The sequence below is a fragment of the Tachypleus tridentatus genome, chromosome 6 (genome assembly GCF_004210375.1).
Source record: "Tachypleus tridentatus isolate NWPU-2018 chromosome 6, ASM421037v1, whole genome shotgun sequence".
Lineage (NCBI taxonomy): Eukaryota > Metazoa > Arthropoda > Merostomata > Xiphosura > Limulidae > Tachypleus > Tachypleus tridentatus.
The window spans coordinates 95054200-95061312 of NC_134830.1; positions in this window are offsets into that span (position 1 = coordinate 95054200).

Sequence of the window (7113 nt, forward strand, 5' to 3'; positions counted from 1 at the left end):
TCTGGAGCATTAACTTTGCATCCATTTGTCAGTGAAGTTTTCTATCTTGTGGTTTGCATTCACTGAAGATAAAACAGTAATTCCTGCAATTTTTACACAATGTTAAGAGTCAAGACATTCCATAAACAGACAATATCTTATTATGTGACAAGACAAACCATCTGAGCTTCCCTGTGAAGACTTATGACAATATCATTTTTTTACAATGTCATTATCCAATGTGCTAAAACCTGCTTTGGATTTTTAAAGTTTACTAACCACTTTAGCAAATCATGGTCAACGTAGATGGCAAACTTTCTAAGATACAAGTAGTGATGATAATGGTTCATGAAGACAACTACTGCAATCAGCTTTTTTTATCATACGAAATCTAGATGAGTATGCAACTAACATACAAGTTGCATATTCTACTTTATTTTACAACTTGATAACACTGCTCTAGGTCTGTCGTCACTGGTGTCAGTGCATTGGAGAAACAGTCTTGGCGTGAATTCGCCAACACTGGAGCATTAATTAAGGCAAGCTTTATGGACCAGTATAGCTAATCACTTTTATAAAAACTAAATATTATGCTGCTATATTTGAGAAGTTGGTCATAAGTCATTAGAAATTATAAATGTCTTTCTTCATCACGAGAAGAGGTCAATCTCTCATCACAACTATCTTAACAATGTCACTGGAGACAACATGTATCATCATTGTATTCACAGTAGCAAACATTTTATTGGTTTTTTAAGCCTGCTTTTCATATATGAAAAATCTTCAGGTTCCTGAACATAGACTTGAAAGTGCAGCCAAACACAAAAGCAATCTGTAATGCAGACCAGACATCCTCTTATTTTAGTCCATCAGTTGCTTGAAAGTAGCAGGTGCAACTGATAAACAGAATAGCATGACATGGAATTCTTATGGACCATCTCTCGGGATAAAAGCAGTGTTAGCCATACTTTCGTCATACTGCTCAATGTGCCAATACTTAGATGATAGATCCAGCCTGTTGAACAATAATGTTTCACAAAGTATGCATCTTATGCTTTATCAAAGTAACGCCAAATTTATGCAGAAATCTGTATTTATGAATAGGAGCTCTTGTTTCAAAGCGAGAGTCAGTGATCATGGAGGTGAGACATTGTCCTGGATCCATTATAATGTATTTTGGACAAGTATCCGATCTATTATGGTGGATTCAGCAGATGGCCATATGTGGCTTTGCTATAAGAAAACACACACACACACACGCTCCCGATCTATTATGTTACGTACGTTTCGTATTATGATTTCAGATAGTCGGAAATTTGAATTTAGAATTTGATTAAATGTCGATATGCGTTAAATTTGATACACACAAAGCTTGATACACACAATTTTCTTTCTTAACAGAAATATGTTTTAATATACAAAAAATAATACAATTTATAATAAAAGTTTTTTAGAAATAATTATTTATATACAAAAATATTACAAACTCACAAACAATATTCACTCTTCTATCTGGTCTGGAGCCGAATAATTTATCTAGGTCTAGATCCACAACTAGCAAATTAATTTTGTGTTGATACATTGACACACTTCACTTGATAAGCATACTAGTTAGCTCCATTCATGATACGTGAATAAGCTCGAAGACAATAATGTCCCCATAGAAATAATAATGTACGAAGTTAATTCACTGAAGTTTGTAATAATATAAATCTATAAACATTCCTAGTCAAATATCTGGAGTTTTCGATTTAATAAGGATTTGTCACAATTACAGTTTCGAAGGCTCTTGGTATTCTGACTGTAGCGACCAAATAATACTCTATTCTGTCGCTTGGCACATCGATTTATAAAGCCTGTGGCGACATTCTCGAAAGTTCAACAATATTCAAAGATACGCTAGTATTTTCATAAAACATATATTGTTGATTCTCGCTCTTGAGAATCTTCTACAAACTTATAGAACAGGTGGGATTTGTGAAATACACATTTAACAATATATGTTACATTCATTAATCTGAAACAAACATAGATGTTAAAATAAACGTATAACAGTAAAACCGTTACATGTCTAAATTTCCATCCGCCCCCTTTGTATGCTAAAATATTGTACACTGTTTATTGTCGTACTAGTTTGCTTGCCGTGTTAAGCTGAACTTCTAAAGATACAAATCGCTCAGTATAAGTTTCATTTATGACACGTCATTAATGTTTTGTTTAGTCAACAGTAAATTAATGTAATTAAATTAAATATTTCAGTATTGATGTTTTTGAATTTTTGTGCATCCTAATAGAACACAATTAAGATGAGATTAAATAACATTCACAAATTCAATTGAGACAAATGCATACACAGTGAGGAGAACAAAATCGCTAATAAATTTTAAACGAGCCGCACTCCACATTAACAAGTAATTTGCCGTAACTGTCTAAAACATACTGTTTTCTGTTGAGCATTCAATTTATGCCCAAACGTACTGCCACACACACATTGTTAAAAACATTAGCAAATGAGTTAAATCAAAAATTGTATTGTACGATAAAAAATATGTAATAATGATGTACAAACACTTTCTACAGTGTAACAACTGTTGGCTTCAGATGTCACGATTGGCCTGATTTATATGTAGTACTACTTTAGCAAAACAATAATTTTATATACATAAATTATGGTTTTAATGTACGTCTTGTACAAATATATGAACAGATGAGAAAAAAGAAATGGTTGCTCCAAATTAAGAAATAAATTTGGTGTTTGTTTTGTTAGTAAATATAAAAGTAGTTTTGCTTGCATTTTCAACATGAGAGTAAGTAACAGTTGGTCAAAGTTTAAAATATGCGACAGTAGACTTCTATATGTGCACTGTTAATGGCACTCATCATGCCTAACCGGTACTCGATTTCATTCCATATTCGCTGAAACATGCTCACACTTACAGTAGCGATTGCAACTGTTATCATAGTTTTTATCTCAGTGGTGTTTTGCTATAGGTGTCCGATAGGTGATGCTCTTAACGTACCCCCAAAGAAAAAGTATAGTGGAGTGATGTTTGGCAAACTTGGAGATACGGAATCAGTCCGCTCTGCAAACAACAACAAATAAACATGACAAGAAGAACTGTTTGAATGGGGTTACAAGATGTTGAAACTACTTGGTTGTATTATGTTAGTTATTTAATTATCAAATTTTAAAGCGAAAAAGATTATTTTGGGCCGTCTTGTATACTTTGACTCAGTTACTACAGTACAAGAAGTTAAAAAGTAAGTTAGGCATAAATATAGTAATTCGAAGTAGCTACTGAGGTCCTAAAGGTTTACAGATTTTACAAATGTCCATAGTGAATTACATGTTACTGGGATTCAACCACTTATAAACTCAGAATCCCTCACTCACGTAGGGCGCAGAATGGCAAGGTGGTTAGGGTCATTGACTCGAAACCTGAGGGTCGCGGGTTTCAATCCCCATTACACTAAACATGCTCACCCTTTCGACCGTGGAGGAGTTATAAGTGATGGTCAATCACACTGTTCGTTTGTAAAAGAGTAGCATAATAGTTGGCGGTGGGTGACGATGATTAGCCCTCGTGTATCTTTGAGTGAAATTCAAAACAAACACTTTCTATAATATAAACATGTTGTAGATTAGCAAAACGAGCACATGAACTGAAAATTATGACCCAAGAAAATTGTAGCAGAGACATCAAAAGGCACTGGCGCATGGAGTGTCTTCTCTGATTATGTTTGATAGTGCCCTGAACTACCAGTTGGTATCTTGAAAAATCAGAATAGAAAACCATGCTCGACATCCTACAGAAACGTTAAAATGCCCGCTACTATGGGCATGAGCCTCAAATCTATTTAGCACCTAATGAGACCACTGGACTGAATAGAAACACTTTTAAGTTAAAGCTTGACTAGCGTGAGTACGACACTGGCAGCTTCAAAATAATAATACTTTAAAAAGAAAACATGGTGAAAATAAACAAATCTATCATATTAACTTGTAACTATCTACCACAAAGGCGAAGAAATACTCGATTTTTCATCACGTTATCACTTTTTTTACTTTATTAACTAAAATATTACACATTTATTTAACATGCAATTACTGAAAGTGAAACCTGTTTAAGACAGCCTTTGGTTTAGGTGAATTTCTCAGTATTACTTTCAACAGTAATATATTATTAACATTAAGTTTATAATACCTTAACAGTTTGACACTTTGTAATTCAAAGTACAAAGCCGTATTACTACTGAAAGGTTTAGTATGCTGTGGATTTTATGTGAACAATCATACAATTACAGTATGTAACAAAATATTTACTTTTCTTGTTCCTGAGCAGAAAGTGTTATTTTCCAATTGCTTATGCTTAAAGTAAATGGAAAAGACCTATTTTTCACTTCAACCTTTGTTTTTGTGACCTAGCTAGTGAAATTTTCAAATTTACCCATTTTCCAGAACATTCCAGGTAGATTCAGTGTTGAGTAGTTGAATAAGAATTTTCAAGAATATTCTAGAATGTTGTAGAACTTACGAGAATTTTCTAGAACTTTCCATAGTAATATATACATATATACAGGGGTTTACCACTTCAGTTTAGTTCTAGCTGCCTAAGTGAACACAAAAACCTATCTGATTTTATCAAATATAACATCAAGAAGTTGCAAGCATTCTCAAGACGCATTCTGCTACGTATGTGGCCAATTTATCAGGACAAGAGCGGAAAAGTACTCTGTGACAGCATCTGCTAAAATGTTTAAAGTGTACAAGGCATATTTCGGCATGCCTGTCGGGGATCAAGACAAACCCTGGACCTCATTTTACCGACGAGCACTAAAAAAAAAAACTCTAGAAGGTAAGACGGACAATTTTTGCCTGTTTTAATAGCAAGATCTTATATTATACAAATTTTAAACCTTTTGAAATTTAAATATCTTTTAATTTATTTTTTAAATTTTCAATAGTATAGAAAAATATCACATATAAAATATTTTGCATGAACCTCTTACAAATTAGTTGTGGATGAAATAAGTTTATTCTTCATAATAATAATTTTATTTTGCTCTTGTACAGGATGGTACACAGGGGAAAAGAGAGCCATGAAGTTCGCTATTCCAAAAATTTGGTGTGAACCCCTGATTACTCAAGCAACTATTACTTCTGTATGGTGGACCCTTCCAAACGTCGGGCTGGCAAGAATGCATCTGCTATCATGTATCCGGCCCTTCCATCATCCATCACCTCAGTGCTACACTGCCCTGAGCTCTTTGTACCCACTCTACCAGAGAGAAAGCAGCCATTCTCAGAAGAGAGCAGCAAATCAGAAGAGGAGGTAGACATTGAGGATCCAGATTACAATTTCAGAGGTGCAGCTGGTGAGAGAAACCCATACTACCCCAACCAAAGAGACTTCAGTGACTTGATCTGAGATCTTGGTCTAACAAAGTCGAATGCCGAGCTTTTGACATTTAGGCTCAAGGAGTGGGATTTGTAAAATAAAAGTGTGCAATTCGCAATTCAGAGGAAGTGTCACCAACGTTTTTCAAGCTTCTTCACTCGTCAAGATAGGCTCTGCTTCTGCCACAATGTATCCAGTCTGCGCAAAGCAACTGGAGTTGCCTGTAACCCGAACTAGTGGCGCCTCTTCATTGATAGCTTATCCAGAAGCCTCAAAGCTGTACTGCTCCATAACGGGAATAAGTGTCCGTCTCTTCCCCTGGCTTATTCGGTGCACCTCAAAGAGGAATACAACAGCGTCAAGACCTTGCTAGAAGCCTTAAAGTATGATGAGTATGGTTAGGAGGTTATCGGAGACTTCAAAATGGTGGCATTCCTGATGGGTCTCCAAGGAGGCTTTAACAAGTTTCCCTGGTATCTTTGCCTTTGGGATAGCAGGGACACCACAGCGCACTACAACAGGAGGCACTTGCCACAACGGACCGAGTTTTCTGTGGGGAGGCACAATGTCAAGTGTGAGTCACTAGTGGACCTTCAGAAGGTGTTGTTCCTACCATTGCACATAAAACTGGGTCTTATGAAACAAGTTGTCACAGCTCTTGATAAGGAGTCTGCAACCTTCAAGTACCTTCGAGACTTCTTCCTTAAGCTGTCTGAGGCAAAGGTTAAGTTGGACCACAAATAAAGAAGAGTGCACAAAATTCCCTACGAAGCTCAGTAGGAAGGAAAAAAAAGCTTGAGGCAACTTTTCCGAAGTGGTTCGGGGCTTCTTGGGCAATTACAAGGCCGAAAAATGTTCGGAACTTGTTGAGGCTCTGGTGAAGAACTACGGCAAAATGGGCTGCAGGATGTCCCTGAAAGCTCATATCCTTGACGCCCATCATGATAAATTCAAGGAGAACACGGGAGCATACTCAAAGAAGCAAGGCTAGCACTTCCATTAAGATATACTGGACTTTGAATGCCGCTACCAAGGAGCGTATAACGAAAACATGATGAGAGACTATATTTGGGAGCTAATACGTGAAAGTGATTTACATTACAGTCGCAAATCTCGATAACTACTCACTTCTAAACATTTTTGTGTAACTTTAGTATAAATACATGTAAATCTTAATTCATATGTTGTTTTATTTAGACCTTATGAAAATGAAAATGTGCAAATTTGCCAGTTTTTACATAGAAAATAGGTTAATTTCTAAATTTCATTATCCAAGTCACAAAAGAAAAGTTTGAAGGAAATAATGGCCATTTTCTGTACTTTTACAACGTAAGTAATTAAGAAATAACACATACTATTCAGGAACAAATTTTGTGTTAGATAGTGTTATTTAAGGTATATTTCTTGCAAACTTTCTTATAGATATATCTTCAGTAAGTGTCTGTGGTTTATTGGAGATAAAGTTCGACAATAAATAAATAGTAACACAGTCCACTTGTTTTAAAATAGTATATTAAAACAAAGCAAACGGATATACAACTGTTAATTACACTATTGACTATCACAGTTGCATTCAGTTCTTTAAATAATTGTCTCGTTTTTGTCAAAATCCACAAAGGGTTGTTCAATTACGTGAGAATACGTTTGACAAGACGAACTATTTTTCTCTGCTCTGTTATTACAAAACAGTCTGTGGTAATTTCACTTTGAAAATCACCACAATATGCTTTTTATT